The sequence below is a fragment of the Dipodomys spectabilis genome, unplaced genomic scaffold (genome assembly GCF_019054845.1).
Source record: "Dipodomys spectabilis isolate Male_0828 unplaced genomic scaffold, ASM1905484v1 ptg000125l, whole genome shotgun sequence".
Classification (NCBI taxonomy): Eukaryota; Metazoa; Chordata; class Mammalia; order Rodentia; family Heteromyidae; genus Dipodomys; species Dipodomys spectabilis.
Window position 1 is genome coordinate 14642659 of NW_024870802.1, and position 11629 is coordinate 14654287.

An 11629-nucleotide genomic window follows, 5' to 3' on the forward strand; every position below is an offset into this window, starting at 1 on the left:
TGTCCTCTTGCTAACGCACCTTCCTCTTCCCAGCCACCTTCTCCAATGTCAGGACCAAGGTCCCTGTCAGCAGCAGCAACTCCTTTGGCAGACAAGCTAGAAGCTGCTCTGGGCATCTCCTCTTTTCTTTCCTCAGGCACATGGATGGGGAGGTGCTGTATCTACCTCCCTGGTTCCTGTTGAGAAGCCTGGAAGTCTCCTGTGTAAAGAGCTGCATTAGTCTAGCTTCAGTGTAGCATCACCTTCTGGGTCATGCTTTCGCCTCACATCTGGAAGGTAATAAGCACCCAGATCTCAGCGCTGCTCATTTCATGGCAAAGATGCTCCTGTCACTGGCATTGTGCAGAGGCTGGCTTCTCACCCAGTGCTGCGTCCGGCACACCCGGAGCAGCGGGGCAGCACGGGCACAGAGAGCTTCAGGTCCCTCCAGCTTCTCCTGAGGCCCTCCCCTTCAGCACAGGTGCCACCAGCGACTCAAGCTTGTTGAAAACTGAACTTGGGCCCCAACTGCTGGTTTGCTTGGATTTACTTTTCCCTAAAGACTTCCCAGGGGCCAAAGGGAACAAATGATTGGAAGAAAAGAAAGGAAGAGAAGGAAAACAAAGGAGAGAATGAGAGGGAAGGCAAAAAGGCCATGGGGAGGGTTTGAAGGGGGGAAGAAGGGAGGAAAAGGAAGGAAGGAAGGAAGGAGGAAAGGAGGAAAGAAAGGAAAGGAGGCAGGCAGCTGGGGTCTATATCTGACTAATATCTAGCATCTTTGCTCCCCAGGAGCCAAGGAAGAATCACATCAGACCTGCTCCTTAAAAATATCAGTGAGCTGGGTCCTGGTGGCTCACTCCTGTATCTTAGCTACTCAGGAGGCTGAGATCTGAGGATCCCAGTTCAAAGCCAGTGCAGGCATTAAAGTCCTCATAAGACTCTTACCTCCAATTAACCACTCAAAAACTGGAAGTGGCGCTGTGGCTCAAGTGATAAGAGTCTAACCTTGAGCACAAAATGGCTCAGGGATAGTGCCCAGGCTATGAGCTCAAGCCCAACTACTAACAAAATAAAAATAAAAATCAGTGATTCTTTTTTCTAATGAACAAAAATCATGAACATGGAACCTTTTTTAATGTAACAAGAAACATAAAACACATACCTAATCTCACCTGCCGAGATAAACCCTGGTTACTATTTTCTAATATTTCCAATTAGCCTTTCAAACAGTTGAGATATATTCTATATGGGGGCTTTACATCTGTCTTTCATTTTATTTCATGTCATAAACGCCTCAGTGTCATAAACTTTTTTGGAAAACATTATCTTTAATTGCTGCCTCATATTCTCCTATAAAGATGAGCCAGAATTTATTATGGAACCTTGAGCTTGACTTTGGCCTTGATTACTAATTAGGACCAGCCAAAGGCCTAACAGCTCTTCTGTGATGGTTACCCCTTCCTCCACAAAGCCTGTCTTCTCCATCTTGGATGACAAGGTGCAGCTGTTTTCTAACAGAAGCAGGAGTTGGAGGAAGTGAGGGAGAGGGAGTGGAGTGAGCACTGCAAGGAAGAATTTCCCACTGTTCGGAGATTTCTCATCGGTGAAAGATAGCATTTGGTCCAGATGGGGAGACAAGATCAGGCCCGGCACTATGGGGGGGCAGGGCTCCTAGAAGGCCTCAGCTCATGCCAACCCGCTGAGCCGTGTGGTTAGTCTTAACTAAAGTGATGACTCCACACATTGGCTATGAATCAGAAAAACAGGTCCCTGCCTGCCTCCAGTGCATAAAACTCTTTACCAGGATAAGTCAGGGCCCTGTCGTTACCTGATTTATAGTTACCTGTCTCCATGCAGCAGTCCTGAGGGAGCCTCAAGCGTGCCGGAAGCTCACGTGGGTAAGTCATTATGCTGGCCATCACCCGGCAGTCTCCTGCCATGAAGGCCCTGGGGGATCGTGACCAGAGGCTCCAGAGACCCGTGAGGCTTTCAGCTGGGGGAGGGATTTGGCTGTCTTGGTGGGAGGAATAACAGATGTGGCTAAGCAGCTGTGGGCCTTGTGACTTTGTGAAGCAGCTGACAACTCTTGAGTTCTTCTGTGGGACATTGTATCACCCCTGTGGGATGCGGGGGGGGGGGGGGGGGGGGGGGGGGGACCAGCTGAGCACAGGGACACATTGGTGGAGAAGGGGGGTGGGTGGAGAAGAAACATGGAAAAAATTTAAAGGAACACACACTTTTTTTTTTTTAAGGGAGAAATGCACATGGACAGTAAACCTGTGGGGAAAAAAATTAACTGCATAAGGAATGCAACTAGAGGCCAAATAATCATGTTTTACCTAAAAAATGGAGACAATTATTTATGACAGAAAATCGCCAGTAGGGTTGAAAAAGACACTCTGTGCTGGCATCGCCAGCCAGCACATCCATTGTGTTTTGATGTTTATTTCACATCTGATCCCAAAAAGGATCATGATATCACCAAGGATTTAAGTGCAAAGATAGTCACGCAGTGTTATTTGCAATGCCAAAATATTGGAGACAGCCTACATATCTGCCAAAAAGAGAATTGCTTAATCATGATATGCTATCTGTGATGGAATATCAAATCGCAATTTTTAATTACATTTTTGACAATCTTTTCTTTTCTTTTCTTTTTTTTTTTTTTTTTTGCCAGTCCTGGGGCTTGAACTCAGGTCCTGGGCACTGTCCCTGAGCTTCTTTAGCTCAAGGCTAGCACTCTACCACTGAAACACAGTGCTACTTCTGCCTTTTTCTGTTCATGTGGTACTGAGGAATCAAACCCAGGGCTTCATGCATGCAAGGCAAGCACTCTACCACTAAGCCACCTTCCCAGCCCAAAAGCCTTTTGTAATCACATGGAAAAAAGTTAATAAAGAGCAAGATGTAGTGTGATCACAATGTTGGTGATTGAGAGATGGTAGAGATAAATGACATGTTCATATATACTTAAGATATACATATGTATGGAAACAGAAACAAGGAGAGACAGTGAGAAAGACAAAGATGGAGAAGAAACAGGGAGAGACAGTGCACACCCCGGTATTAGCACTAGCCTGAAGTTTTCCAGCCACTTGGTGACAGTGTGGGGAATAGTCCTTACTATCCTCATGGAATCTAAAAAGCAACCCCAAAGAAAATAGATGGGGCTTGGAAACTTTGTTCACAATGGTTACCCGGGCCTGTTCCAAGTGATTTGTGACTTCTCTCTTCCTTGGCATATATTTTTATCAGAAGATTTCAGACACAGTGCCAGCCTTGGAGGTCCTTGGTAGAGATGCAGGCTTCTACTCACAGCTAGGAAGGGAAGCTGGCAGGCTGCTGGTGCTGCTATAGCCCAGCAGGAATCCTGTGGTCTTGAAAAGAGGCTACAGAGGTAGACTCACCCAGACTTCCTCTGGCTTTATCTGAGTTCTGTCAGCTCTGAAAATCAAGTTATCAGATCAGTAGCTTGGTTGCTGATTACGTAGGCCTCTGACTGATAAAAGAATTGGAAGATGAATTAAATGATACTGAGCAAAGGATATTTGCTTAGTATGCACAATACCTTCCAAAGCAATGCTTCCCTTAAGCAAAAGTAACAAAGGAAGCTGCAATGGGAGAAGGTATTTGAGCCAGATTTCTTCTCCATACTTGGTACACATTGGCCTTTCTTTCTTTTTTTTTTTTTTCTTTTTTTTGGGGGGGGTCCAGTCGTGGGGCCTGAACTCTGGGCCTGGGCGCTGTCCCTCAGCTCTTCAGGTCAAGGCTAGCACTCTACCACTTGAGCCACAGCGCCGTTTCTGACTTTTTTCTTTTTGCTTATGTGGTGCTGAGGAATCGAACCCAGGGCCTCAGGCATGCAAGGCAAGCGCTCTACCACTGAGCCACCTTCCCAGGCCTTTCTTTCTGAATGATCCTCCAAACCTCCAGAGAATTGCAGGTGGTTCCAATAGTGTTGTGAATAAGGGGGATGATGGTGCCTTCCTTACAGACGGGAAGTGAGGCTGATGTGTCCACATAGCTCACCAACAGATGCATTCCATGTGACCACACAGTCCAGCAATTCCGCTCACAGGAAAGTCACCAACAGAATGCCTATGTGTCCATCAGAGGACACATGCAGGTTGAGTATCCCATAGGGACAATTCATGGAGCTAAAGTATTTCAGATTTCAGTGTTTCTTAGACTTTCAGTGTTTGCATAGATCTTACTGGTTGGGTATTCCTAATCTGAAACCCCCTCAAGTCTCCCCAAATCTGAAACTTTTGAGCATCAACATTCAAGTGTTAGATTTCAAGGCAGGTGCAGTGGTACACTTCTGTAAATACAATCCTCGGAAGACTGAGGTAGGAAGATCTCAGGTTTCAGGCCACCCTGGGGTAAGATAGGACACCCTGAGTTCTAAGATAGCCTGAGAGACAGTGACACCCTGTCTCAAATAAAAGCCAGGTTTTAGAGCATTTTAAATTTGGTATCCTGTACTAAGGTGCAGATAATAACACTATTTGTGATACCTCCAAACCGGAAACTACCCAATGCATATCTACAGTAGAATGGATAAGTAAGCTGTGACTCGTGGACAAACTCTTAAAAACCACATGCAATAGTATTACACAAAATCAAAGCAGCCAGGCACAAAATAATATATATTGTAAGATTCCTCATAAAATGTACACACATAGACTAAGGAAATCTAATCTATGAGAAGTTCCCCTTCACCAGTTTTAGGGGGCTTAGGATGGAGCCTGGAGAGAGCTTGGGGACTAGTGATAGCCCCAGTTTGATCTGTACAAAGATGACACAAGGGAATTGCTTGAACTTTCTGTATGGTACGTTGCCACTTTCTACATGTTTATTATTCTTCAATAGAAAGTTTTGAAAAGAACAATTTAGTATCTGGATCACAGTACATCCTGACTATCCACATCTTAGTTTCTAGCAAATCCTTACATCTGAGCAAAGACACTGAAGGGAAAACAGGAATAGTAAAAGAAGGAGAAAGAAGTATGGGTATTATTGAAGTGTTGGGTATAAATGAGATCTGTGATTTACTTCTAACCAACAGAATATGACAAAGGTGAAGCCTATGGCACAGAAGATGAAAGCATTCACCTTACAGTGATCTCTCTCTCTCTCTCTCTCTACACACACACACACACACACACACACACACACACATACACACACACACACACACACACACACACGGCCCTCTTGTGTAGTTTTCTCATTTCTCTTTGTGTCTCTGCCCCTATTTTTCTCCTCTCCTCTTCTCTCCTCTCCTTTCCTCTCCTCTCTTCTCTTCTCCTCTCCTTTCCTCCCCTCTCCTGCCTTCTCCTCTCCTCTCCTTTCCTCTCCTCTCTTCTCTTCTCCTCTCCTTTCCTCCCCTCTCCTGCCTTCTCCTCTCCTCTCCTTTCCTCTCCTCTTTTTCTCTGCTCCTCTTGTCTTCTTAGCTCTCTGTGAAGAAGCAAGCGTCTGCAACAGGAAACCCCATGCGGAAAACAGGTATTTCAGCCCCCAGACGACTGTACCTTTCATTCCTACTGCTCAGATAATCCGTGCTGCCAGTGACCTTGTAAGCCCAGGGCACGGGTGCTTGCTTGCTCAGCAGAGCCTCCAGATGGGAATGCAGTGATTCTAAACAGAGTTCAGCTAACCTCTGCTTGGATCTTGAACCATGGAATCCGGAGATAAAGTGTTGAATGACAGATGACAAAAACAAAAACAACAAAACAGCAAGGGAGAAGACCACTCAGCTATGTACACAATGGGTACAAGATATGTCTGATGATATGAACTGAAAATTATGTTTCAAATTCCAATGTGTTCCATGTATAATCATCCTTTGATGGGGACCTTGCTTCCATAGTGGTTGGCCATCTGTCCCTTCAGAGGGTTAAACCAGGTTGACCACCGCTGAGGGTCTCAGGCAGATCACTTGGGTTGAGTCATAGTCTCCCCACATTGTACCCTGGGCAGGTTCCTAATTAAAAAAAAAAAAGAAACATTTTCCCTGACACAAGGCACACAATGAAAACGAACTGTCATCTTTCCTTGCAAAATGGCATGTTACTACACTCAGAAACAAAGAGATCAGACAGAGCTGGTAGGCATCTTGGAAACTTCTGAACTTTCTGAGAGCTGGAGAAAGAAATCCACACCATCACAAGCAAAAAAAGGAACAGATTCCTCTTCCATTGAAGGCATCCAACATCCTTCCATGTGAGGCTTTCTCAAGCCAGGAGCTTCTGTTCTAGGACCTTGACACAACTTACACACACACACACACACACACACACACACACACACACACACACACACACACACACACACACACGTCAATACACCAGGGCAGGAGAGAAGGAGGCAGACAGGGCAGTGTGCCAAAGGCAGACATCCGTGTGAGTTGTTGTGCTGTTTTTCTGGCCCAATAAATCAATCTGCCTTTGAAGGCCTCTCCCGGCTCTGTAACTGTAATCGGAACTACCTTCCTTGGGGGAAGTTCATTATGCTCAAGGTCAGGAGACAAGCACTGGTTTTGCAAGTAGAGCACAGATACTCTTCAACTACCCTCAGGCAAAGCCCTGTAATACCTGGCAAACAGTGAAGACAAATGTGTCTGGAGGCTTGAAGGTATAGGATGCAGTTAACCTGATGGCACAATGTTAGATTTGCAAAAACTCATTTCAGCACCCTCCCTGGACTGCCTTCCCCGGAACCAGTATCTCCATTCACTGGCTACTGGTCCCCTCTCTGCATCAGAGGCACCAGCCCCCATAGAACCAGAAACAGGTAGTGACTGTGTTTCAAGAGCTCTGATTCTGTACCAGGAACTGCACCCATCAAGCGTGTCCCTTGCTTATATCTGCAATAACCTGGGGTCCTTTAGCAGTGCAGAATAGTGAAGTTAAACCATTCACCTGTTCACAGAGCTGGGCATGGACAAAGCCAAGATTTGAACTGAAAACTTTAATAGCACCCAAACTCATGTTCTAAACAAGAAGCTACTTTCAGATCCAAATAGAAGATGACTGGTTTTGTGGCCACCAAATCCTATGACTGTTGACTGCCTTTTAAGCAGGGCTGCCCATGCATGTGAGGCGGTGGCCCAGGCTCAGAGCATTCACAGTCTAGAGGGGAAGACAAAGGACACATATATATGGATTTTGAACCACCTCAGTGCCATGTGACTCTGCAGGGCACATTCTTGGGACTAGATGGAGCTGCCCATCAGTTGGCAGGACCAGGAAGTACTTCAGTGGAAGGGATGGAGCTGGAGGCAACTCAGAGGTGGATGACACTGGATGAATGTAAAGGCCCAGGAAGGTATTCAAGCTTCCTCAGGACTGGGTGAAGAGGGTAGATGAGACTGGGTGAATGTAAAGGCCAACGAAGGGAGTCAAGCTCCTTCAGGACTGGGTGACAAAGGAAGGAAACTGGGACCATGGAAAATCCACGGTAGATGGATGAAGGTTTGTGAAGAGATGCAAGCAGCAAGAGGACCCAACTCCTGAGACTCCAGCTTGGCTGAAGAAGCCAATGTGCAGCCTGCTGAATACACCATTTGTTGGGGACTTGGTACATGGTATAGGATGTCTGGCTCTTAGTGAGTCTAACCAATCTCTTTTTTTTTTTTTTGCTAGTCTTAGGGCTTGAACTCAGGGCCTGGGCACTATCCCTGAGCTTCTTTTGCTCAAGGCTAGTACTCTACCACTTGAGCCACAGCACCACTTCTGGCTTTTTCTGTTTATGTAGTACTGAGGAATCAAACCCAGAGCTTCATGCATGCAAGGCAAGCATTCTACCACTAAGCCACCTTCCCGGCCCTAAACTATTTTATTCTTAGTATTGACAGAAGCTGGGAGGCAGGCTCTTTCCTGAAACCCTCAATGCACTGTGCAGAGGCAGGACTGGGCTAAGAATGGGAGTATGTCACCAGAAGACTTCAATCAACCTTCGGGTTACCACAGCCCACTGTGTGCCCTAGCCAAGAGCTCAATGCAGGTTTGTCATCAAGAGGCCAGCCAGGCTCGTGCTCATCACTATAAATGAGCCCTGTCACCAGCAGCCTCCACACAGTGGGTCTGGGTCACCTCTGGCCTAGGCAGGTAAGAAAGCCTGGCATGGGGCCAGCTTAGGGAAAGTGAAGTTGGCAACCCCTGCTTTTTGTTAGGTTTGTGGGATCTTGTTAGCAATGTTCCCTAAAGCATCCGACACTGCTCTAACCCGAGTGCCCCACTGGGGTTGTATAGGTGACATACACTTCATGCAGGGCCAGGACAGATGGAACTCAGGGGCTGCTGCATTTCTACTACAGAAGCCGGAGGCTCATCTGTACACTGTGGAAATGAGGACATCCCATATTTGGAGTTGGGAAGAAGTTTAATCATAGGACACAGAGCTGCTTGGAAAGGGAGGGATACCCGGGAATGGATTATTATTAAGAGGAAAGAAACCCAGTACTGTTTTAATAATAACCCTCCTCGGTCTGTAATGAGAAAACCTGCCTTCCATACAGATCAGCCTCCTAATGTGAGTCACCCCAAGACTCGGCTTCCAGCCGCTGCCCCTTTAGCCCAGGAAGCGGGAGCATAATGGAGCAGTCAGGTGTGAATTATAGGAGCTGAGCAGGACAGGAAGCCTGGTGAGTTCTAATAGTGGAGTAAATTAATTTCACATAAGTGGGATTAGCAGTTAAATACAAGGCAGTCCCCACACTAACCCTTTCTGGAATGCTTTGTCTGTCCCCTGCCAAGAGACAGAAAAAGCTCTCTGCTGAACAGGAGTCATGCCGCAGTGTGGTCACCTGCCCGCTGTTAAGGACAACTCTTCTGAAAAAATAGGAAGGTCCTTGGGTTGGAACAGGCATTGCAAGTTAGGAAGAGGAAATGGCACACAGGCAGAACTGCCCCCTATGACAGTGCCCTCTTTTATGCTTCAACAGTGGGTACTGGGTCACCCAGGATTTCGGGTAAGTAAGGGGCAATAATACTAAGGACACATTTGTGAGGAGCTTCCATTCTTGACCCAGTGAGTGTTGGTTGTATTTTTAAATTGTCAACCTCTTGTTTGTTTGTTTCTGCCTGTGTATGTGTGTGTGCGTGTGTGTGCGCACCTGTGCACATGTGCCAGTCCTGGGGCTTGAACTCAGGGCCTGGTGCCTCCCTAAGCATTTTTGCTCAAGATTGGAATTCTATTATTTGAGTCACAGCTCCACTTCTGGCTTTTTGGTGGTTAATTGGAGATAAGAGTGTTAGGGACTTTCCTGCACAGACAGGCTTCAAACCATGATCATCCAATCTCAGCCTCCTGCGTTGCTAGGATAGCGGGCATGAGTCACAGGCACCCAGCTGTTGCTGCTTTTTAAGGCTCAGTCTTTTTATCAGCTTGGATGCAATCTTTCTGCTCAGGTGAGTGGAGTTCTGAGTTCATCTAGATCATAGAGGTGCCCAGCACAGTGAGATATGCCAGATTAGGACAGCTAACCTGGAACTTCAGGCAAGCCACCCAACCTATGAATTAGGGTCAGCAATACTTCACACAGTTTTGTGAAGACAACATTAAATTAGGTCAAAAGCAAAAAGCTCCTAATTTGAGTTGTGACATACTGAAAATACATGTAAGTAACTAGCAGCTGTCTTTCCTTCTCTCACTCTGAGACAATGGAACCAGGTAAGGGCATGTCCTTCGTGAACATGACACAAAGTAGGACCTAGGGGAAATCTGCCACAGGCAGGGAAGTTTCCCACCCATCTGTTAGTTCATTCTTTCTTTAACAGGCCCTCTAGAAACGTTTCAGGAAGCTGATTTTTTTCCAGTTGTGGAGCTTGAACTCAGGGCCTGGGCACTGTCCCTGAACTCTTTTTGCTCAAGGCTAGTGCTACCATTTTGAGCCATAGTTCCATTCTGGTATTCTGGTGATTTTTGGAGATAAGAGTTTCATGGACTTTTCTTGCCTGGGCTGGCTTTGAATGGTGATCCTCAGATCCCACCCTCCTGAGTAAGCTAGGATTACAGGTGTAAGCCACAAGCACCTGGCTTAAGAGGCTGATTCTTTTTTTTTTTTTTTTTTTTTTGGCAGTTGTGGAACCTGAACTCTGGGTCTGGGCACTGTCCCTCAGCTCTTCAGCTCAAAGTTAGCGCTCTACCACTTAAACCACAGCACCACTTCCAGCTTTTTCTGATTATGTGGTACGAGGAATCGAACTCAGGGCCTTATGCATGCAAGGCAAGCACTCTACCACTGAGCCACCTTCCCAGACCAAGAGGTTGATTCTTAATCTATACTTGTGCTTAGACTCCCCTGAGTTCAAGCCCCAGGACTGGGAGCAGGGGGGGGTGGGGGGGAGGAGATTCTTTTTCCAAGACTCTACCACTTGCTCCACAAGACTACTTTTGGCTTCTTGAGTAATTTATTGGAGATAAGAGTCTCATGGACTTTCCTGCCAGGGGTTGGCTTCAAACCATGATCCTCAGATCTCAACCTTCTGAATGGCTGGGATTAGAGACATGAGCCACCAGCATCTAGCAACTTTTTCAAAGTCTATCTGATTGAAGTGGGGTCAAGAAACCCTAGCAATCTCCGCGCGCCCCCTCCCACCCCCTCCATCCTCTGTTCCACTTCTCTCCTGAGTTTCTTAATACCAAAGTCTTAGGTAAGAATTATGGAAAAAACCAAGTGAAGATGTTGCACTGATCCTGTTGAACATACCATTTGCATAAGTTATATCCTGTTTATCTTAAAGCCTGCTATTCCACATTCAGTTTTATACTATCAGTGAATTCCTTCTGGTCTCAAAAATAACCCTACTCAACTTAAGATGCTACTGTTGATTGTATGATAAGAGTTATTAAAACAGTTCATATCCACAGGCAAGCAAGCCATCAGTGACATGTCCCTGTATAAAAGGATGATCAAACATAGTGATGTACCTAGGATTTCCCCAATTTGACCCCTGAAAGGCCTACATTTTGGCAAAGCCCTCAGTCTGGGCAAACAAGGACTGATGGTTACTTCATGGTACAAGCAACCATAGGGAACTGTGTGACTATCTCCTTGGGCTACGGGGGAATCTGAGAGGTAAATTATTGTGCTGATAAGATATAAATACGGAACAATTTTATAGGCCAAAATTTCTCTTAAATACTCATTACTACCCACCCTAGAACAAGCCAACAACTCTCATCAGGCTAAATGGATAATGAAGGCACAAAACCCATAGCAATTTATAAATAAAAAGTATGAGTAACAGCAGTTGAAAACCACAGCAGCTCAAAACAACTGCTGCAGAGCCAGCTAAAAAAAGACAAACAGTCCACCTATGTGAAGTATAGCATAGAATACCACATTTGAATCCTCAGTAAACCTTGCAAACACTAATTTTAGTTTACAAGTCCTAACTTTTTTGTGAGTCACTGGCAAGTAGCCTCTAATTGTGCATAAAAAGGGAGAGTCTGGTGTGGGATGGGGGTGATCCATTCATAGGAACCATGAGAAAGGTTTGCCTTCTTGGGTCAATTCAGTCATCAGAAATACACTCAGTCCACACCAGGGCCTCAATGTCAACACCTTAAAGTCACTATGTTAGCTCAATTAATACGTTAGAAAGGCAAGGCTCAAAAAAAAGTGGCTTTTCCAAAATGATAG